Raw genomic sequence first — 24,062 nt, forward strand, 5'->3', positions numbered from 1 at the left:
TTGGATTAGGCTCATTTCTGTCACAACAGAAAGATATAACTAAATCAAATACATAGCCCAGTCGGTGTTGTTTTAGAAATCTGTCTTCTTCCCAGACACTTGGGTCAGAAAGGTGTGAAGTCAGCCTGATTTCTCTTACAGTTTCCTGCTTTGCAACTGATTGGTAATCACTGAACTTCCAAATTTGGGTTTACTCTGTCATTAGAGCTGTTTCCAACATACTCGCTATGTAGCTGGCCTTTTAAACAACCATTTCCATCCTTAAGATTATCATTTTGGTTGTGTAAGTTACAACACCCTTGCCTGAGTATTCAGACATGGACAAGGCCTAACAGCCAAACTTTGGGCAGCTCTAAATGATGGATAAACAAATGAGTAACTGATTAATCATATAATACCAGTAAAAGAGAAATGAGAATTAGAATTACCAAGTGCCATAGGAAGATTCTTGAAAAGACAGCCTTCAACTGGCTCATGCCACCATGTTCTCATCTTTGTGGTGCGAATAACAACAGCGAATAGTCACGCAATTAATTTACACACAATTATCACTAGCAGAATCAATCTCTACTACATGGAAATGACATTTTTCTGGTCACTCATGCATGGGAGCTTGCAAATAACTTCAGGGCACAGTTTGATAAAAAGCCACCCTACGCTCTGAATATCTATAAACGTCTGAATATTCTTCAGAGCCATATGACTGACACCAGTGCAAAATGTGATAGCTGCTAGGACTAGTATCTTGACCATGCTTTGACTCACAAAAGTGAGCTCTGTGATTAAATTGTGGCTAGGCAAAAACAGCTAGAATATAAAACAGGAAACCAATACAGGGAGCTTGACTCTCCCAATTGCAAGATTGGTTGGAGGAAAAATATGTAAAAGAGCCGAAATGTAAGTAATAACATGCCATACGATGATTTTTACTTTCCAGGGCAGTCTACCATAGCTACACCAAACCCAATGGGTGAAATCCTGCCTCCACTGAATTCACAAGCCCCCACTGATTTCAATAGTGTCATGATTTCACCCAGGGTCTATGTATTGAGAAACTCATCTGGCTGTCTGCCCTCTAGTGTAATAAACCATTTGTAAACAAGTAATTTCCAACTATTAGGATAACAATGGTCTGGTAACACTCCTTCCTGTTCACATCCTTAAGCTATATATATATATATATATATAATTACACTCTGTGGATGCAACTGTTTACTCAGTTGGGTAGTGTCCTGAAAGCATTCATTTGAAACACCTGACTAATTACTGAAATAAAATCCTTCTAAGACTCCTGGGAAACCTGCAGCCCTCAAGACACTGTCTGGAACTGGTAAAAGAAGCTTGGTGGCCTTTCTTGTGTTGCTTCCATACCAGCGAGAACCAGGTGCATTCGAACCAGAATGGTCCTGTTAATTTTTGCTGATATTTAACCAGTTCCACTGACTCAAGCTGGTTCTAACAAACACACATATACGCAGTATGTCTGCATGACAACAGTGTATTTAAAAATGACTGAGCTTTGGAGCCTATCAAAGGAACAGTGAATTAGGAAGAATGCCTAGGGCCTTGCTCGTGTCTATTATAGTTTAAACTGGATTAATGTGGAAGTTGCCTTGGGTCAGTGCAGCTCTGCTGATTTCCAGCAGCTCAGGGTCTGCCCCTCACAGTCTCTTCCACGGTTGGAAAGCAGTTTCAGGGCGAACTCCTGGCCTCACTGAAGGCAATAGAAAAAACTTCCATGGCTGCAGAGGGGCCAGAATGTCACCCTCAATCATAGAATCATAGAAATGTTTGACTGGAATGGAGCTCCAGTGGGCTGCTACTTCAACTCCCTGTGCTCTGAGGCAAGACCAGGTAAACCTAGGCATGTATATATATAAACCTAGGCATCCCTGAATAGCAGAGACAGACGAAGGGGACCTAGCCGCCCACCCCTTCTGCTTGTGGTCCCGCTCCTGTTCCACCCCTTCCGCCTGTGGCCCTGCCCACAGCCGCACCCCTTTCTGTCTCTTCGCCAGGAGCCTGCTCCTGCTCCACCCATTCTGCCCCTGCCTACTGCACCTGCACAACCCGTTTGCTCCTTTATGCCCCCACCCCCCTGCAGCCCGAAGACCAGGCTACACAGAGGAGAAAGAGCTCCTCGCTCCTCCAGTCCCAGGGCCACAGCGGCGGTCCAGGTACTGGGGCTTCTCCTGCTCTGCCTGCCTGGCGCTTCTGCCGGGGATGGGGTTGGGCATGGGTGTGTCTCCTGCCACCCTGCGGCTTCTGCTGGGAATGAAGTCGAGACACTGGCAGGGTTGGAGGCCATTGGAGGCTTCCCCTCACCCCGGGCTTCTGCTGGGGACAGGGTTGGGGGGCAATGAGGGGGCTTCCCTGTCCTGCAGCATCTGCTGGGGCAGGGTTGGGGACTGCTGGTGGGAGGGACTTCCCCATCCTGTGGTGTCTGCTGGGGATGAGGGCCATGAGGGGGCTTCCCAGGGTGGGGTTATGCTGGTGGAGATTTCCCTGCCACCTTGCAGCTTCTGCCAGGGACAGGGTCAGGGGCCACTGGGGGGGAACTTCCCCCATCCCACGGCTTCTGCCCTACCCCACGGTTGGGGAGGAAGCTGGGGAGGGGCTTCCCCTGTCCCACAACTTCTGCTGGGGATGGGGATCAGAGCATGAGGATTTCCCCTGCCACAGTTGCTGGGGCTCTGGGCTTCTGCCACCTGGCGGTGGATTTTTTTTCCAGGGCTTCCCAGTTGGCTGGGGCCTTGGGTCCAGGGCCAGTCGCCCCAGTGACTAATCCACCACTGCTGACCAATGTTTGTCCAACCTGTTCTTGAAAAATCTCCAGTGATGAGGATTCCACAACCTCCCTTAAGAAGCTGTTCCAGTGTTTAACTTTCTTTTATCATTATACAGCTTCTAGGTTAATATCTAATCTAAATCTCTCTTGTTGCAGCTTAAGTTGCTTACTACTTGTCCTATTATCAGTGGATATGGAGACCAATAGGTCTTTGTCCTCTTTATAAAAGACCTTAACGTGTCTGAAGAGTTATCAGGGTCTTCTTTTCTCAAGACTAAACATGCCCAGTTTTTTTAACCTCTCCTCATAGGTCAGATTTTTTCCAAAACCTTTAATCATTTTGTTCCTCTCTGGACTCACTCCAATTTGGCCACATCTTAAAGTGTGGACCCTTGGACTGGACCTAGTACTCAAGCTGAGGACTTACCCGTACTGTGTGGAGTGGGACAGTTACCTCTTGTGTCTTACAAATGACAATCCTCTTAATATACCCCAGAATATTAGGCTTTGTTGCAACTGCATCACATTATTGACTCCACTATAACCCCTAGAGCCTTTTCAGCAGTACTACCACCTTGCTAGTTACATATTTGTATGTTTGACTTTTCCTTTCTAAGTATACTACTTTGCATTTGTCTTTATAACATTTCATCTTGTACACTTCAGACTCATTTGTCAAGGTCATTTTGAATTCTAATCCTGACCTCTAAAGTGCTAGCAATGTCCTGTCCCAGCTTGGTGTCACAATCATATCCAACCTCAAACACTTTCAGACTCAGTTTTGTGTGTGTGGGGGGGAATCACATTTCAAAGGTAATAATATTACATTTCCAAAACTTGGAAAAACAATAGTAAGCACATTTTGTCTTGATAATAAGAGTGCCAAAAACACACTGAAGGTAGCTTTCTGTGGTAAAAATGTTCAACACGCTTATATTCCAATGTAGCTCAGAGTGAAACTCGACTGCACCCTCTCCTTCCATAATCATCTTGAGAAGGTAGCTGCAAAGACAAAAACAAGAGCCAACAGAATCCAGAAACTAGCAGGTACTACTTGGGGTGCATTAGCATCAGTGTTGCGGAAATCTGCAATAGCATTTTAATATTCAGTAGCTGAATATTGTGCACAGGTATGGTGCAGATGCAGCCACACATGACTTGTGGATACACAGCTAAATACAGTGAGGCAGTGCATCACGGAACCCCTTAAGTTGACTCCAACACCATGGCTACCTGTCCTGTCTAACGTCGCTCCCCCACTGATATGCCAAACTGCTGCGAGATTCCACGATGCTCAGTGAATCTAGGAAAACATGTCTTCCTATTCACCAAGACATTGACAATGCCCCCCACAATGTCTTAAGTCCTGCAAGCCTTCCTGGGAATATCTGTTTAGCCTCATGCAATCAGGCTATGATCAAAAGGAGACCTGGAAAACAGATTGGGCTAAACAAGACTTAAAAAACAAGCACCTTGTGCCAGATCCCATGCAGAAGGTTCCTCGGTTTGACCTTCCATGGTCATCTTGGTCAACTCTCAACTGAATTCAAACCAGCCATGGTAGATGCAGATATCTAATGCTCAAATGGAAAAATCAAGGACTCCCTGGTGTGCACGTGTGGGTCCCCATGACAGACCATTGAACATATCGCTACCTACTGCCCATTGTATAAATATGAAGGAGGCATCACTGCAATAAATTCTGCTAGTCCTGATGTAGCCACTTAGCACCATCAACTTCAGGTGAAATTGTAGTTGCTGCGCTACACCAGCCATGTGAAAGAAGATTATCTATCTATCTATCTATCATCAACCTCATGTAATCTTCTTCTTTCGTATGGCAGTAACAACATTTTACAAGGTACATAGTGAAACTCAACTCATGGATATACCCATGTGCTGCAGACCTGACCAAGATGATGTAAATATGTTTCTAAGAATTTTTCAGTGTGTCATTCTGATGTGTGACAAGCTGTGGGACCCTTCTTAGGAATTGCATAGATGAAAAGTCTGCCCTGGTGCTAGTCAATTGTGTATCTCCACCATGGCAGACCCTAGTGTAGACAGGCAAAGCTGCTCTTTGCATAAGTAGAGGCTGCTTCTGCTTGAAAAGGGGATAAATCCCATTGATATAAATGGCAACTGTGCCCATCTACACTGGTGTTTGTATTTGTGCAGCTATATTGAAGGCTGGAATTGGAGCAACTCCCAGGGTAGTTGAGGTCTCTGTCTTCTTGAGTCAACCAAACTGGTTGTTCTCTTAGATCTGCCATGCAGTGCTGGCTAGAAGGGAATTTAAAAAATGACAGGCAGTGACCAAGCAAAAGGAGACTAATTCATCCCCAGCTGTATTCAACAGACTTGCATCAGGGATAGATTTGTCCCAAGCAGTGCCTATATCCCCAAGGACATGGCACTTTCCTATATATAGAATGAAACCTTTCTTGGTTGCCAAAAGCGATGGGAAACAGCTTTTCTGCATGAGTTACTGCAGCTGACGGTAGTTCAAAAGGCATTTAAGGCAGCAAAAAATGGCAGGATAATCTCACAGAGACGTTTAGGGTGAAACTGTAGTGTGAAATGTCCTCTAAAATATGGAGAGCGTTACACAGCTGGATGGATACACTGAAACAAAAATTGAACATTGTTAGGCGAAAAGTGTGGTTATAAAAAAAAAAACCACACAATGATGCAGTGCTGAAAGTTTGAGGCTTGAAAGTCATCCCCCGCCAAGATCTGCAAACTAAACATCACACTTTATGTAGCTATCGCCGATACCTTCAGATTCCATGGTTGTTATAGCTGTAAAGGGACATAACTGAATCAAGAGAAGACCTAATCATTGGATGGTGGCTCTGTTAAAGCAGAGTTTATCTGTAAAATCATTCATTTAATCTGCATACAATAAGGATAATTTCATAACCCAAGTAAATATTTTCTACACAATGTCTGGGAAAAAGGTGTGGGAGTCTTGAGGCTATTGCCCAGAACTCTGCCTACCATTGTTTCGCTATTTGGAGCTGCATTTCGGGTGGTGGTAGAGCTAGCTACATATCAGAAACAACACAAGGCACCAACTGTAAGGTAAAAAACTGTATAAATTGTAGTAGACTGTTTTAGGAATGCTCAGGCAAACTTGGTCTGAGCTAAGTTTGTCATAAACAGATAGCTAAGGGTTAATGTCTCTTTCACCTGAAGCACCTGACCAGAGGACCAATCAGGAAACCGGATTTTTTCAACTTTGTGTGGAGGGAATTTTGTGTCTGAGGTCTTTGTCTGTCTGCCTGCTTTCTCTGAGCTTTGGAGAAGTAGTCTCTGCTTTCTAATCTTCTGTTTCTAAGTGTAAGGACAAAGAGATCAGATAGTAAGTTATATGGTTTCTTTTCTTAGTATTTGCATGAATATAAGTAAGTGCTGGAGTGCTTTGATTTGTATTCTTTTTGAATAAGGCTGTTTATTCATATTTCTTTTAAGCATCGACCCTGTATGTGTCACCTTAATACAGAGAGACCATTTGTATGTATTTTTTCTTTTTTTTTTATATAAAGCTTTCTTGTTGAGACCTGTTGGAGTTTTCTTTTCTGGGAAATTTCAGGGAAATTGAGTCTGTACTCACCAGGGAATTGGTGGGAGGAAGAAATCAGGGGGAGATCTGTGTGTGTTGGATTTGCTAGCCTGATTTTGCATTCCCTCTTGGTGAAGAGGAAAGTGCTTTTGTTTCCAGGACTGGGAACGGAGAGGGGGAGTCACTCTGTTTGGATTCACAGAGCTTGTGTCTGTGTATCTCTCCAGGAGCACCTGGAGGGGGGAAGGGAAAAAGGATTATTTCCCTTTGTTGTGAGACTCAAGGGATTTGGGTCTTGGGGTCCCCAGGGAAGGTTTTCCAGGGGGACCAGAGTGCCCCAAAACACTCTAATTTTTTGGGTGGTGGCAGCAAGTACCAGGTCCAAGCTGGTAACTAAGCTTGGAGGTTTTCATGCTAACTCCCATATTTTGGACGCTAAGGTCCAAATCTGGGACTAAAGTTATGACAAAGCTGCATACACACCTTTGTATACATTGCACAGCAAGGAAATGGAAAACTTGAATCTTTTTTCATTCTGGATAAATGCAAAGTAGTGCACATTGGAAAACATAAGCCCATCTGTTCATACAAAATGATGGGCTCTGAATTAGCTGTTACCATGCAAAAATGAGATCTTGGAGTCACTGTATAGTTCTCTGAAAACATCCGCTGAATGGGCAGTAGCAGTCAAAAAAAGCCATCAGAATGTTAGGAGCCATTAGGAAAGGACTAGATAAGACAGAAAATATCTTAATACCACTTTATAAATACATGGTATGCACACACTTTGATTAGTGCATGCAGTTCTGGTCACCCCATCTCAAAATACGTATTTTAGAATTGGAAAAAGTACAGAGAAAAATTATTAGGGGTAGGGGACAGCCTCCACATGAGGAGAGATTAAAAAGACTGGGACTATTCATCTTGGAAAAGAGATAACTAAGAAGTGGGTATATGCTGGAGGTCTATAAAATCATGAATGGTGTAGAGAAATTGATTAAGGAAGTGTTATTTACCCCTTCTTATAACGTAGGAACTAGGAGGTCACCCATTAAATTAATAGCAGGTTTAAAACAAACAAAGAGAAGTACTTCTTTACACAACGCACAGTCAACCTGTGGCACTCTTTGCCCAGGGATGTTGTGAAGGTCAAAGCTATAGCAGGGTTCAAAGAAGAATTAGATAAGTTCATAGAGGATAGATCCATCAATGGCTATTAGCCAAGATGATCAGGGATGCAGCCTTGCATTCTGGGTGTCCCTAGCTTCTGACTCTCAGAGGCCAAGAGTGGATAACAGGGGATGGATCACTCAATGATTGTCTGTTCTGTAAATTCCCTCTGAAACATCTGACATAGGCCATTGTCCAAAGGAAGAATACTAGGTTAGATGGACTATTGGTCTAACCCAGTATGCCAGTCTTATGTTTGTATGGAAGGACACATCTCTTGTTTGGGATTGTGACATGTAAGGCATAAAGACCTAGAGTGTGTATAAACAAATTTGCTTTATTTTAAATGGGATTTAGATGAAAAGGATTATAAAAGGAGCCCTAAAATAGGTATTTTGAGAACATGCTGAGTGAATGTTTGTGTGAATGGCATAGAAGCAATGACAGTTTGCTGTAGGTCATAAGTCAAGTCCATGGCTTTAATGATTAGAAGTCATGGGCACACCTCAATTGTTAACCCAGAGGAGGGATATAAACCCATGGCATGTTGAGCTCATGCTGCTATATGTTGAAATTAAGCATGTGTTTTCAGTCTAGAACAAAAGAACTGCCATCTGAGAGGGAGGCTCTAAAATGGACCGAAGATTAAGCTTGACTTGGACCACATTGTCAGGATATGAGAGCTGTTGTACCCTGAATCACCTGGAAGGAGTCCTGGGAGGTGCCATGGGGTGCCACCAGTTCGAATCACATCCCTAAAGGTTAAAGTAAACATGGGAGAAGCGTGTTTCTCTCAAGTTGTCATGACAACAAGAAAGATGGCTGATGCCCTGCTAGCCCGAAGGAAAGAATAGATTCAGACCGTCACAGACCAGAAGGCCGTACAGCTTGTGGTATCAAGCGAGATGTCATCTGACTTCGACCAAGCAAGCTGAAGAGCTGTTCCTTTTTCTGTTCTAGATAATTTTTTTTCCCTTTTGTTTCTTTCTTTTTAATATACTTGTCCAGTGACATCTGCCAATTTATTGATTCATTTAAGCTTTTTTGAAGTGTTAATGTATGAATGTTTAAGTAGTAGTATGTGGGTACATCTATTAAAAATGGCACCATTAATTAGTTACTAACCTAAAGTTTAAACAAATCCCACTGCAAGGGGAATTGTGCATTGCTGCTCACCATTGTATTGAAAGAAGAGGAGTTAGCTGGAAGAGGAGCACACAAGTACATCAATCAAGCTACAGTGCTCCAAAGGAGTGTAGTGGCATTTCAGGGTTGAGAAAGAGACTAGGTCTATTTGAGTGGTTTGTTTTAGTTTAGTTTTTGTGACATTCATGATGTATTACACTGACCTCATAATCTGATAATTGATTGTGCTGAGTAGATGACTTGCTCAATTGTTGATCTTATTTCATGTTATTGTTAATTCCCTGATTTAGTAATTGAATCTTAATTGTAACTTTCATTTGATCATTGCACTGTTATAAATTTCCCTAAGCCAATTGAAAATATACAAATAAATTAATCCGATATATCTATTTAGTTTCATTTATTCTTATTTATATTTTCTTACTATAACTGATAAAGAGTACACCTCCTTAGCTCTCTCTCAGCAAATGGGAATGTGGCCTAACAACCTGTAAGGGTCTATCAGGGCCACTGATCCACTTCTGAATTAAACCCCATTTCCAGTACAGAAAAAATTCAAAGCTTTACAGAATGGGTGCCTTCTTGCTTAGTGCAAATTAATAATAAAAATAAATAAATAAACCAATCAGCTAGACATACTCAGACTGGAAACAGGGTTGTATATTTTTAAATAGTGAGGATAATTAACCATGAGAACAATTAACCAAGGGTTGTGGCGAGTTCTTCATCATGGGCAATTTTTAAATCAGGATTGGATGTTTTTCTAAAATAGCTGCTCTAGGAATTATTTTGGGGCAGTTCTGTGGCCTGTTCGTTATACTGGAGGTCAGACGGGATGACCACAAAGGTCCCTTCTGGCTTTAAAATTTATGAAAGGATAACCAGCAATGCAACCACCCAGAAGCAATCAGAGGATAAGCAAAATCAAGTCCAGAAACTTACTGTCAGCTGATCTACTTATGCCTGGAATGTTGATAACAAAGTAGGCAAAATTTCAATGGTCATTACATTTGCCATTTATGCTGAAGATAACAGTTGCTTATTATTCATATAGAGTTGTGTTCTGAAAACCGTGAGGACATTGGGCTCCAAATGTAGCAATAAACGTAATGCTTTAATTTTTTGAGCATGGCCCAATGCGTAAACCAAGCATCTCTGTCACGCTATGAAAGGAGGCAAACAGTTAATCTCTCCGATGGTGGGGTAATTGTGGTTTTCAAATATGTTATACAAGTCATCATAAACTAAGTTAATGATTCTGGCATTTACTTCCTTCATGAGGGTAAATTATCATGATGCAAACTGCAACATAGGCAGTTTTAATGCCCAAGGCATCTGAGTTCAGCAAGTTTACAGGCCTCTGTAAGCCTTCAGGTCAATTGAGAACACAGTCCAAGGAGGAACATAAGAACCAAATATTTGTCTCCGCGCCAACTGAGAAGGATGCAAGTGGAGCAGGCTTAGCGCCTAAGGAACAGGGTCACAGTAAACCAGCCATGGCAAAGCAAGTGAACTGAGTTCCAGTCACTTCAGTGTGTAGGGCTCTCATCTGAGTTTTTAAGGCAAGTGGTCTGCTCTCCCCTTCTCAGACACTGACATGGCCTTGTAAAAGCAGCTATGTTTGCCCTAGTGTGCTTGGCCATATTTTCCCCTCCCTGTCCATTGTGCAGAATGTTCTGTGCTAGGCAACCGCTGCCGTCCACTCCCACCTGAAATCATGGCTGCACTGTCGAATGGACCCAGATTGGAACCCCAAGGCAATGCTGCCTCTCCTCAGACACTTCAACATGCCGATGTAAACAGGTTAGGGGGTCACTTTAAGACCCTTTAACAGGGAAGGTACTGTCCACACACACACACACACACACACACACACACACACACACACACACACACACAGCTAAACCAGTGGTTCACAAACTTATTTGATTGCGCCCCCTTTTTTCTGTCTGTAGTAGTTTACACATACATACTCAGGCCACAGAAGCACATATACCAATTTTAAAAAAATCAACATGCAACGCTCAGTAAACATTAAAAGCAGTAAGCATTGATTCAAACAATGCCTTCAGAGCTGGATGTTCAGCTGGCAGCCTCCACTCTCCACTCTGCCTTCTCACTTCCACCAAGTATAAATTATATGCCCCCTCCTCCCCAATTTGAGCGGTATGTTTTTTTTTTTTAGGGTTTTGGGATCATTTTCATAGCAACGCCTCAGATGCTTCACAGATCAGATTCAATGTTGCTGAAAATTGCAATACTTACTGACCTCCGAGCATACCGTAACAATGAATTATAAGTGACTAGATATTTGCACATTCAGTAGACAGTTTGGGTAACATACGACCTGGTCACCCCACTTGCCTAACCCTTCTACCAAAACCCCACTCTCTTACCCCATTTCAGATGGATATTCTTGCCCTATCTGAATTAGATGTAACATAATCAACCAATCTCAGGACTCTGCTGTGCTAGGTAGTGGACAAGGGATGCCTCTTCTCCCCCTGAAGATTTTACAGTCAAAATACACAAGATAGACAAAGGTGGGAGGGGAAGCAGAGCTGCGAAGTGACTTGCTTGTGAATAACTTAACTGGAGTCGACGTGCCTTAGGTCGAGTTACTGTGGGGTCTACAACATGGGGGGGGTCAACAGGAGAAAAGGCTCCTGTCGCCTTACCTTACTCTTCCCCTAGGGGGCTAGAGTACAGGGGTCAACTGGAGAGCAATCTGCAGTAGATTTGGTGGGTCTTTACTAGACCCGCTAAATCGACCGCTGGTGGCTCTATCTCAGCGCATTGATCCGGGCTGTAGTGTAGACGTGCCCTGAGATAGCACTCTGTTCTTGGGCCAGTGCCCTGTTCATTGGCATCGACTCACCTTTGTCTTTGTTTATGTACGTGCAACTCTACATTTCCCACTTGCAGCTGGTTGTGAGAGTGTTGAAAGTTTATGAACAAGGCTCATTTGACCTTACAGTATTTATTACAGTCAACAGCTACCTGGATTCATAAAAGAACTTGTTTGTGCCAGATTGCTAGATTCTTTGTGCACAGATTTATCCAGATTGAATCGCCATCCGCTGGGAGAATCAGTCACCACCAAAATCAGCTAACTGGGTGTATTTACATACGTAGTCACACATAACTTAGGACCCCGATTTCACATACATTTGTATGCCAAAATTGTCTGCCAGCCTCCCACTCTGTGGCCAACTCTTTTGCGCTTCATCTTTACTTCTCCCACCTGGATTCACTGCTTTGGCCTCAGCAAAGTTAGTTCAGAGTTGGAGATTGCTCCTGACATACTAATGATGGGATCTTTCTTCAGGCAAAAACAAAGTTGTATTTAGGTGATTTCTTCTGTGGTAAAGTTCCCCCCAAACCATAACCACCTACCCTTCAAGGATAATTGGCCCTATAATCTCACAGTTTAAAAAGCATGCATTTCCTGCTTTGGAATAACAGGGAAAGATGAAACAAAAATAAAAGGAGCTAAGGATTAAACCATAAAGAAAACAAATTTAAAGCACAGAAATGATTAATGATGAAAGATAACAAGGCATTTAAAATAGACATTTCTGCAATATGTTTGAACCTGCTTAGCAGTGTTCACACCTCATGCCCCATGTCATGCTAACCTAGAATGGTTTTTTCCCATAGCTTCCTGGCAACACCATAAACTTGTTTAGCACCTTATAATGTTAGGACATTGTAACCTGACCTATTATAGCCCTAACATTAGGAATTAATTGATTATATCACCTTAGCATTCCATGTAAAGCAAGTGGCAGCTTGTCCTGACTGACTGACCCTTGTTAGGTGGTGATGGGGGGGGGGGGGGAATATGCTTTTTGTGGTTATTTCAGGCATTGCAATTTTAAGTGGTGGTGGTGATGGGGGTTAAAGGGCATTGAAGAATTCGTGTGTGTGTGTGTGTGTGCATGCGCTGCATTTGAAGCTAGATTAAATGAACACTGCATGCGGAAGTGAAGACAAAAATAGGTTGAAGGTAGCTATATTCTCTGGCAATTTTATTTTCAGAGTGCTTCCTGAAGACTTAGCCTCATGACGTCAGTTTTCCAACAAGTTTTGCAAATTAACTTGCCCTAGCAGCTGGGAGTATGACTAAAAGCAAATACCATGCTTCTTCAAGGTATAGCGTTATTATACTCAGGCTCTCAGGAACCCTGAATAAGTTGACCCTGTTGGTGCAGAGTTTCTATCGTGCCCAACTTCTGCTCAATGCAGCAGGGAGGTGAGTGTACTGTCAAGGTGCTGGGTCTGTCTTCTTGGTTTTTAGTGTGGAGTTGTGTTGCCCTGAGTCAAGGGTGATGTGATGGTAGGAGTCTACTATAGACTACCTAACCAGGAAGAAGAGGTGGCTGAGGCCTTTTATAACAACCAACAAAATCATCCAAAACATAGGATTTGGTAGTGATGAGGGATTTCAACTGCTCAGCCATCTGTTGGGAAAATAAAACAGCAGAGCATAGATTACTCAGCTAGTTATTGTATGCACTAGAGACAACTTTTTATTACAGTAGGTGAAGAAAGGAATGAGGGCAGGCTGCCCTAGGTCTGACAAATAAGGAGGAAGTGGTAGAGAATTTGGACATGGAAGACAGCTTGGGTGAAAGTGAGCATGTTCCTGGTTCTAAGAACTGGTAGAAGGGAAGACAGCAGAATAAATACAGTGGACTCTAAGAAGGCCGACTTTAGTAAATTCAGCGAATTGGTAGGTAATATCCCATGGCACACAGGCCTAAGGGAAAAACAGTTTAGGAGAGTTGGCAGTTTTTTAAAGGGACATTATTAAGAGCACACGGGCAAACTATCCCAATGTGTAGGAACGATAAGAAGTAAGGTAAGAAATCACCCCTGGCTTAAACAGGAGATTGACAAGGACCTGAAACTCAAGAAGAATTATACAAAAAGTGGACATTACAAAAGATGAATATATAAAAAAAGACACCAACGTGCAGGGATAAAGTTAGAAAGACCAAGGCACAAGTCAAGATTAAATTAGCTAGGGACATAAAGGATATGAGAAAACATTTTGCAAATACATTAGAAGAAAGAGGAGGACCAAGGACAGGATAGGCCCTTTACTCAGTGAGGCGGGAAAGTCAAAAACAGAAAATGCAGCAATGGCCAAAATATTCAATGTCTTTTTTGTTTCAAGTATCAGAGGGGTAGCCGTGTTAGTCTGGATCTGTAAAAGCAGCAAAGAATCCTGTGGCACCTTATAGACTAACAGACGTTTTGGAGCATGAGCTTTCGTGGGTGAATACCCATTGAGTCAGATACATGTAGAGGAAATTTCCAGGGGCAGGTATATATATGCAGGCAAGCTAGAGATAATGAGGTAGTTCAATCAGGGAGGATGAGGCCCTGTTCTAGCAGTTGAGGTGTGAAAACCAAGGGAGGAGAAACTGGTTCTGTAATTGGCAAGCCATTCACAGTCTTTGTTCAATCCTGAGCTGATGGTGTCAAATTTGCAGATGAACTGAAGCTCAGCAGTTTCTCTTTGAAGTCTGGTCCTGAAGTTTTTTTGCTGCAGGATGGCCACCTTAAGGTCTGCTATAGTGTGGCCAGGGAGGTTGACGTGTTCTCCTATAGGTTTTTGTGTATTGCCATTCCTAATATCTGATTTGTGTCCGTTTATTCTTTTCCATAGCGACTGTCCAGTTTGGCCGATGTACATAGCAGAGGGGCATTGCTGGCATATGATGGGGTATATTACATTGGTGGACGTGCAGGTGAATGAACCGGTGATGGTGTGGCTGATCTGGTTAGGTCCTGTGATGGTGTCTCTGGTGTAGATATGTGGGCAGAGTTGGCATCGAGGTTTGTTGCATAGATTGGTTCCTGAGTAGAGTTACAATGTAGATTCTTTGCTGCTTTTTTGTTTCAGTTTTCACCAAAAACAGTTAGCAGTGATCAGATAACTAAGACAGTGAACATCAGAGTAGATGGAGTAGGACCTGAGCCTAAAATAGAGAAAGAACAAGTTAAGAATTATTTAGATAAGCAAAGCCTTCAGGTCCTGATGAAATACATACTTAAGGAATAGTATCAGAGGGTAGCCGTGTTAGTCTGGATCTGTAAAAGCAGCAAAGAATCCTGTGGCACCTTATAGACTAACAGACGTTTTGGAGCATGAGCTTTCGTGGGTGAATACCCACTTCCTCAGATGCATGTAATGGAAATATCCAGGGGCAGGTATATATATGTGTGCTAGCAAGCAAGCTAGAGATAACGAGGTCAGTTCAATCAGGGAGGATGAGGCCCTGTTCTAGCAGTTGAGGTGTGAAAACCAAGAGAGGAGAAACTGGTTCTGTAATTGGCAAGCCATTCACAGTCTTTGTTCAATCCTGAGCTGATGGTGTCAAATTTGCAGATGAACTGAAGCTCAGCAGTTTCTCTTTGAAGTCTGGTCCTGAAGTTTTTTTGCTGCAGGATGGCCACCTTAAGGTCTGCTATAGTGTGGCCAGGGAGGTTGAAGTGCTCTCCCACAGGTTTTTGTATATTGCCATTCCTAATGTCTGATTTGTGTCCATTTATCCTTTTCCTTAGAGACTGTCCAGTTTGGCCGATGTACATAGCAGAGGGGCATTGCTGGCATATGATGGCGTATATTACATTGGTGGATGTGCAGGTGAATGAACCAGTGATGGTGTGGCTGATCTGGTTAGGTCCTGTGATGGTGTCGCTGGTGTAGATATGTGGGCAGAGTTGGCATCGAGGTTTGTTGCATGGATTGGTTCCTGAGCTAGAGTTATTATGGTGTGGTGTGCAGTTACTGGTGAGAATATGTTTCAGGTTGGCAGGTTGTCTGTGGGCAAGGATTGGCCTGCCACCCAAGGCCTGTGAAAGTGTGGGATCATTGTCCAGGATGGGTTGTAAATCCTTGATGATGCGTTGGAGGGGTTTTAGCTGGGGGCTGTATGTGATGGCCAGTGGAGTCCTGTTGGTTTCTCTCTTGGGTTTGTCTTGCAGTAGGAGGCTTCTGGGTACACGTCTGGCTCTGTTGATCTGTTTCCTTATTTCCTCATGCGGGTATTGTAGTTTTGAGAATGCTTGGTGGAGATTTTGTAGGTGTTGGTCTCTGTCTGAGGGGTTAGAGCAGATGCGGTTGTACCTCAGTGCTTGGCTGTAGACAATGGATCGTGTGATGTGCCCGGGATGGAAGCTGGAGGCATGAAGGTAGGCATAGCGGTCGGTGGGTTTTCGATATAGGGTGGTGTTAATGTGACCATCACTTATTTGCACCGTGGTGTCAAGAAAGTGGACCTCTCGTGTAGATTGGTCCAGGCTGAGGTTGATGGTGGGGTGGAAGCTGTTGAAATCATGGTGGAATTTTTCCAGAGTCTCCTTCCCATGGGTCCAGATGATGAAGATGTCATCAATGTAGCGTAGATAGAGAAGGGGTGTGAGTGGACGAGAGCTGAGGAAGCGTTGTTCCAGGTCGGCCATGAAGATATTGGCATATTGTGGGGCCATGCGGGTGCCCATAGCAGTGCCACTGATCTGGAGATATATATTGTCATTAAATTTGAAATAGTTGTGTGTAAGTATAAAGGCACAGAGCTCAGCAGCCAGTTGTGCTGTGGCATCATCAGGGATGGTGTTCCTGACAGCTTGTATTCCATCTGTGTGTGGGATGTTTGTGTAGAGAGCCTCTACATCCATGGTGGCTAGGATGGTGTTTTCTGGGAGGTCACCAATGCATTGTAGTTTCCTCAGGAAATCAGTGGTGTCACGGAGATAGCTGGGAGTGCTGGTGGCATAGGGTCTGAGTAGAGAGTCCATATATCCAGACAGTCCTTCAGTGAGAGTGCCAATGCCCGAGATGATGGGGCGTCCAGGATTTCCGGGTTTGTGGATCTTGGGTAGTAGATAGAATAACCCTGGTCGGGGCTCTAGGGGTATGTTGATTTCTTCTGGTGTTAGTGTAGGGAGTGTCCTGAGTAGTTGCTGTAGTTTCTTAGTGTATTCCTCAGTGGGATCTGAGGGAAGTGGCCTGTAGAATTTGGTATTGGAGAGTTGTCTGGCTGCCTCCTTTTGATAGTTAGACCTGTTCATGATGACAACAGCACCTCCTTTATCAGCCTCTTTGATGATAATGTCAGGGTGGTTTCTGAGGCTGTGGATGGCATTGCGTTCTGCACGGCTTAGGTTGTGAGGCAAGCGATGTTGTTGTTCCACGATTTCTGCCTGTGCACGCCGGCGGAAGCATTCAATGTATAGGTCCAGGCTGTCATTTCGACCCTCAGGAGGAGTCCATGTGGAGTTCTTTTTCTTGTGCTGTTGGTGGGAGGGCACCCGTGTATCAGTGCACTGTTCAGTGTTGTCCTGGAAGTATTCTTTGAGTCGGAGACGGCGAAAGTAGGCTTCCAGATCGCCACAGAACTGTATCATGTTGGTGGGGGTGGCAGGGCAGAAAGAGAGTCCCCGAGATAGGACAGACTTTTCTTCTGGGCTGAGTGTGTAGTTGGATAGATTGACGATATTGCTGGGTGGGTTAGGGGTACCACTGTTGTGGCCCCATGTGGCAGGTAGGAGTTTAGACAGCTTACAGTCCTTTTTCCTTTGAAGAGAGGTGAAGTGAGTAATGTAGATCTCCTGTCTTATTCTAGTGAAGTCCGTTTGTATAGAAGTTTGGTTATTAATGAGAGTCTCCAGGTACTTAAGGAACTGGCTGAAGAGATCTTTGTGTCACTAGTGATTATCTCTGAGCAGGACTGGTGCAAGGATGTTTCGCGTCCTAGGCAAAACTTCCACCTTGCGCCCTCCACCGTCCCCGAGCCCCTGCCCCGAGGTGCCCCCTCCCCGCTGCAGCTCCCCTCCTCCGCCCTGAGGCGCCCCCCCATGGCAGCTCCCCCCTCTTCCGCCCTGAGGCACCTCTGCCCGCACCAGCTCACCCCTGCTCCGTCGCCACCCCGAGCACGCCATCGCTGCTTCACTTCTCCCGCCTCCCAGGCTTGCTACATCTAAGCTGATTGGCGCCACAAGCCTGGGAAGTGGGAGAAGTGAAGCAGCCACAGCGTGCTTGGGGAGGAGATGGGGCAGGGGTGAGCTGGGGCGGGGAGGTCCCCTGAGTGCTTCTCCCTCCTCTTACTTGCTGCAGGCGGCCTCCCCGTGCTCCTCTGCCCCAACTCCCTCCACCTAAATGCCGGCGGCAACCAGGGCGGCCAAATATCTGGCCTCCGCTGTCGCTGCTGAAGAAAATGATCCCCCTCCAAAATACTAGTGCCCTAGGTGACTGCCTAGGTCACCTAAATGGTTGCACCGGCCCTGCCTCTGAGAACTTGTGGAGGATGGGAGAGATTCCAGAGGACTGGAAAAGGGCAAATATAGCACCTATCTATAAAAACAAGAATAAGGACAACCCAGAGACTTATAGACCAGTTAGTTTAATTTATCTGGAAAGATAGTGGAGCAAATATTTGAACGATTAGTTAGTAAGATCTAGAAGATAATAAGGTGATAAGCAAGAGTTAACAATGGTTTGTCAAGACCAAATCATGATAAACCAACTTAACAAGCCTAGTGGATGGAGAGGAAGCAGTAAATGTGACATATCTTGACCTAAGTAAGCCTTTTGATGCTATCACCCATGACCTTCTCATAAGCAAACTAGGGAAATATAGCCTAGATGAACCTACTATATGGTGACTGTACAACTGTTTGGAAAACCGTAGTCAGAGAGTAGTTATTAATGGTTCACAGTTAAGCTCGAAGTGCATATTGAATGAGGTCCCACAGGGATCTGTCCTGGGCCCAATTTTATTCAGTAGCTTCATAAATGATTTGGATAATGGAAAAGAGTACACTTCTAAAGTTTGTGGACAATATTGAGCTGGGATAGATTGCAAGCTATTTGGAGGACAGAACTAGCATTCAAAATCATCTTGACAAACTGGAGAAATGGTCTGAAATAAGCAGGGCTGCCTGGGGGGGGCAAGTGGGGCAATTTGCCCCAGGTCCCAGGCCCCACAGGGGCCCCCACAAAAATTTCAGAGTCTCTCCCCATCCCCGGCCCCGGCCCTGGCCCGGCCCCGCCTCTGCCTTCCCCTATCCCCCGGCTCCTCAGCGTGCCGCGTCCAAGAGCAGCCCTGGACAGCGCTAAAGTGGCATGGCTTGGGCAGGGGCTTGAGCTCCTCTTGCTTGGAGCTGCATGGTAAGGGGGCACAGCCGTGACCTCAGGTCCCACCGGAGTAGGCCGCTGCAGCAATGTCCAGGGCTGCTGCTGGACGTGGCACGCTGAGGCTCCGGGAGGTGGGGGTAAGCGGCATGGTAGGGGACGAGGGCCAGGCGGGGGCCGGGTTGGATATGGGGCACTCAGGGGCCAGGGAGGGGGCAGAGATTCTGGGGGGGGGCAGTCAGGGGATGGGAAATGGAGAGTTGGATCGTGGGCATTCTGCAGGTCTGTCAGGACTAGGTGGGGGTTGGATAGGGGTTGGGGCAGTCCGGGAGCAGAGGGGGTTTGTGGGGGGTGGGTTCCCGGGGTTGGTGGTTGAGGGGGTCTTGGGGGGGCAGTCAGGGGACAAGGAGCAGGATGGGTCGGGGATTCTGAGGGAGGCAGTCGGGGGGCAGGAAGTGGGTGGGGATCGGAAAGGGGGCAGGGCCAGGCTGTTTGGGGAGGCACAGCCTTTCCTAACCTAAAGCTCATTCAGCAGTTTGAGGCTTGCAGACAGCTATTTAACACAACGAGTCAAGCTGTTATCCTTTTCCTTAGGGCTACCATCCCTTTCACTTCTCAAATGCCAAATTATAGTCTACATTTAATTTCAGTGCCATAGGGAGATTCATGTCAGAGGATGGTAGCTTCATTTCAAATTAGCCACTTTAGATTAACAGTGATAGAGCCAAGAGCGTCATGAGGAAGGGTGAGAAGAGCAATATCCTATACCACCTACCTCCTTCCCAACCCTACCAAGGGAGACCCCTGCTCCCCCGCATTCCCCGAGGCTCCAGAGGGGTTAATTCAGTGATTCTCAAACTTTTGTACTGGTGACCCCTTTCACATAGCAAACCTCTGAGCGTGACCCCCCCCTTGTAAATTAAAAACACTTTTTTATATATTTAACACTATTATAAATGCTGGAGCCAAAGCGGGGTTTGAGCTGGATGTTGACAGCTCATGACCCCCAGTAATAACCTCATGACCCTCTGAGGGGTCCCAACCCCCAGTTTGAGACCCCCTGGGTTAATTTAATTTTAGCACCCTGTGTCTGTTCACATGCATGTGCTATTTTGAGCATTTCAGTTTTCACAACATAGGCTCATCCCAGATTCTGAAACAAACTCAAATGCTCAGTTCGTGCAGTATGTACATAAGCTATACTAAAAACAAACCCACAGTAACTATCTCTAGTTTGTGAGGGACCCCATGGAGCCAGTCTTTAGGAAACAGATAAATTCATGGTGGTTAAGTCCATTAGTGGCTATTAGTCAGGATAGGTAAGGAATGGTGTCCCTAGCCTCTGTCTGTCAGAGGGTGGAGATGGATGGCAAGAGAGAGATCACTTGATCATTACCTGTTAGGTTCACTCTCTCTGGGGCACTTGGCATTGGCCACTGTCAGTAGACAGGATACTGGCCAGGATGGACCTTTTGTCTGATCCAGTGTGGCCATTCTTATGTTCTAACCTAAATGAACCCAAAGTTATGGAGCTAGATATGAGTCAACGAAGCCAGTAGAGTATCAGAAACCTGGAAAAATCACTGACTGGATGGCTCAGGCATTTGGTCACAAGCTGAGGTGGTTCAAAAGTTTTGGATATTTTTTTTAAGCAGAATTTTTTTATTGTTTCTTTAAACAATCAAACACAGCAAGCAGCAAATATTTGTCCACACACTTCTGAAACCCCAAACCATGTTCAGGTTTTGGCAGACTAATTTCAGCTTTTCCACTGAAGGAAAGCAGACATTGTCCTTGATTTTTTCTGCTTTTTAAAATCCCCTAGTTTTTGATCCAAAAAAAGTTTTGACAGAAAATATTTGTCCAAATCTTTTAATGAGCTTTAGTGCCTTTTAGCACTAGCTGATGCTGAGAACCAGTGATACCTTGTAAAGGTGACTTGAAAAGAAGTTTTCTCAAAAACTGGGTTTGTGCCGAGATGCGGAAGGTTTTTAAATGTTTATTTTTCCCAGGACCGCCAGGGGGAGGGGGAAAGTGGGGCAGTTTGCTCCAGCCCCACAGGGGCCCCCATGAGAATATAGTATTCTAGAGTAGTGCAACTTTTTTTTTATGAAAGGGGACCCTGAAATTGCTTTGCCCCAGGGCCCCTGAATCCTCTGGGTGGCCCTGGAAATAAGTAGGATAACATTCAATAAGTACAAATGCAAAGTACTACACTTAGGAAGGAATATTCAGTTGTGCAAGTACAAAATGAGGGTATGTCTACATCTACAATTTTGCAGCGCTGGTTGTTACAGCTGTATTAGTACAGCTGTATAGGGCCAGTGCTGCAGAGTGGCCACACTTACAGCAACCAGCGCTGCAAGTGGTGTTAGATGTGGCCACACTGCAGCACTGTTGGGCGGCTTCAAGGGGGGTTCGGGGAACACGAGAGCAAACCGGGGAAGGAGACCAGCTTCGCCGCAGTTTGCTCTCGCGTTCCCCGAACCCCCCTGCAAACCGCAGGGAAGGAGACCTGCTTGCACGGGGGTTCGGGGAACGCGAGAGCAAACCGCGGGGAAGGAGATCTGCTTGCTCGGGGATTCGGGGAACGCGAGAGCAAACCGCGGGGAAGGAGACCTGCTTGCTCGGGGGTTCGGGGAACGCGAGAGCAAACCGGGGAAGGAGACCAGCTTCGCCGCGGTTTGCTCTCGCGTTCCCCGAACCCCCCTGCAAACCACAGGGAAGGAGACCTGCTTGCACGGGGGTTCGGGGAACGCGAGAGCAAACCGCGGGGAAGGAGATCTGCTTGCTCGGGGATTCGGGGAACGCGAGAGCAAACCGCGGGGAAGGAGACCTGCTTGCTCGGGGGTTCGGGGAACGCGAGAGCAAACCGGGGAAGGAGACCAGCTTCGCCGCGGTTTGCTCTCGCGTTCCCCGAACCCCCCTGCAAACCACAGGGAAGGAGACCTGCTTGCACGGGGGTTCGGGGAACGCGAGAGCAAACCGGGAAAGGAGACCAGCTTCGCCGCGGTTTGCTCTCGCGTTCCCCGAACCCCCCTGCAAACCACAGGGAAGGAGACCTGCTTGCTCGGGGATTCGGGGAACGCGAGAGCAAACCGCAGGGAAGGAGACCTGCTTGCACGGAGGTTCGGGGAACGCGAGAGCAAACCGGGGAAGGAGACCAGCTTCGCCGCGGTTTGCTCTCGCGTTCCCCGAACCCCCCTGCAAACCGCAGGGAAGGAGATCTGCTTGCACGGGGGTTCGGGGAACGCGAGAGTAAACCGGGGAAGGAGACCAGCTTCGCCGCGGTTTGCTCTCGCGTTCCCCGAACCCCCCTGCAAACCGCAGGGAAGGAGACCTGCTTGCTCGGGGATTCGGGGAACGCGAGAGCAAACCGCGGGGAAGGAGATCTGCTTGCTCGGGGGTTCGGGGAACGCGAGAGCAAACCGCGGGGAAGGAGACCTGCTTGCTCGGGGGTTCGGGGAACGCGAGAGCAAACTGGGGAAGGAGACCTGCTTGATTACCAGAGGCTTCCTCAGGTATGCTGGGATACCTGCTTATTCCACGGAGGTCAAGAAAAGCGCTGGTAAGTGTCTACACTTGATTACCAGTGCTGGATCACCAGCGCTGGATCCTCTACACCCGAGACAAAACGGGAGTACGGCCAGCGCTGCAAACAGGGAGTTGCAGCGCTGGTGATGCCCTGCAGATGTGTACACCTCCTAAGTTGCAGCGCTGTAACCCCCTCACCAGCGCTGCAACTTTGTGATGTAGACAAGCCCTGAGACACGATTGCTTAAGCAGGAGTACTGCATAAAAGGATCTAGGGGTAGAGCGGATTATGCACTAAACATGAGTCAACAATGTAAAACTGATGGGATGTATTAGTGGAAGTTTTGTAAGCAAGACATGAGAAGTAATTCTCCCACTTTGCTCAGTACTGATAAGGCCTCAACTGGAGTACTTTGTGTCCAGTTCTGAGCACCACACTTTGGGAAAGACGTGGACAAATTGTAGAAAGTACAGAAAAGAGCCACAAAAAATGATTAAAGGCCTAGAAAAAAAAGTCCTTTTAAGGAATGGCTGAAAAAACTGGGTGTGTTTGAGTGAGTCTGGAGAAGAGAAGACTGAGATGGGACACGGTAACCGTCTTCAAGTATGTAAAAGATTATTATAAAGAGGAGAGCGATACATTATCCTCCTTATCCACTGAGGACAGGACAAGAAGCAATGGGCTTAAATTGCAGCAAGGGAGATTTAAGAAATTAGGAAAAACTTCCTAGTTGTAGGTGTAGTTGCACACTGGAACAAATTACCTAGGGAGGTTGTGAATCTCCATCACTGGCGGCTTTTAAGAACAGATTAGATAAACACCTGTCAGGGATGGTTTAGATAATAGTTAGTCCGGACTCAGTGCAGGGGATTAGACCAGATGACTTACTGAGGTCCCTTCCAGTCCTTCATTTAGATGATTCTGTATCTCAGAAAATATCTTCATGCTTTTAATTTCCAACAGAAACACAATTCATAGCCCTAAGGAGAAGTTCCTGATGGGCTAATTTAATTAAAAGATGATGAAGAAAAGGCTCCAAAGTAGAGCAAATATGATGTAATTATTGTCCTTTAATATATATGCATGCAGCTGTGGAATCCTGCTGGGTGCCTGACAAAGACGAATTAGAAGACTAATTGGAGCTTTAAAAAATTCAGCAATTTTCCAAATCTTTTTTATCACAGAAAATCTTGTCAAAAATTCATGCAGGAAGTCTGCTCTTTTCTAGTCTCCTTTGAAACATATGCACATGCACGAGCCCAATATCCCTTAAACCTCCTATCCCCAAGACCTCTGGTAACAGCTTAATGCCCTGGGAGGGGGTGAGGACTTGGTGATCAGCGCAAGAAGGAGGGTTATAAAAGAAACACAAATAGCAACTTGGAAATATCACCCTGTGACATCGCTACTGCGCCCCAAGGCTCTTTCAAGAACTCTCAAGGACAGGAAAAGGTTAAAAAAGGGAACAAATCAACAAGATAGATGAGTATCCTCAGCCTACAGGTTTAACATGTATTTCTGAGGCGCACATGGGACCTGGTGACAGCCATGCTCACAACATAATTACTGGCCATATTCAAAACACACAGTTGCACGGTAATCAACTCAAGTAGTGTTGGCTGAATTCTTTAAAGGCATGTATGCCCAAGCAGCAATGACCCAACTCCAAAAAGAACCAGAGTCCTACCAACTTTCCAGAAAACAGAGCTGG

Source organism: Gopherus evgoodei, chromosome 12, assembly GCF_007399415.2.
Source record: "Gopherus evgoodei ecotype Sinaloan lineage chromosome 12, rGopEvg1_v1.p, whole genome shotgun sequence".
Lineage (NCBI taxonomy): Eukaryota > Metazoa > Chordata > Testudines > Testudinidae > Gopherus > Gopherus evgoodei.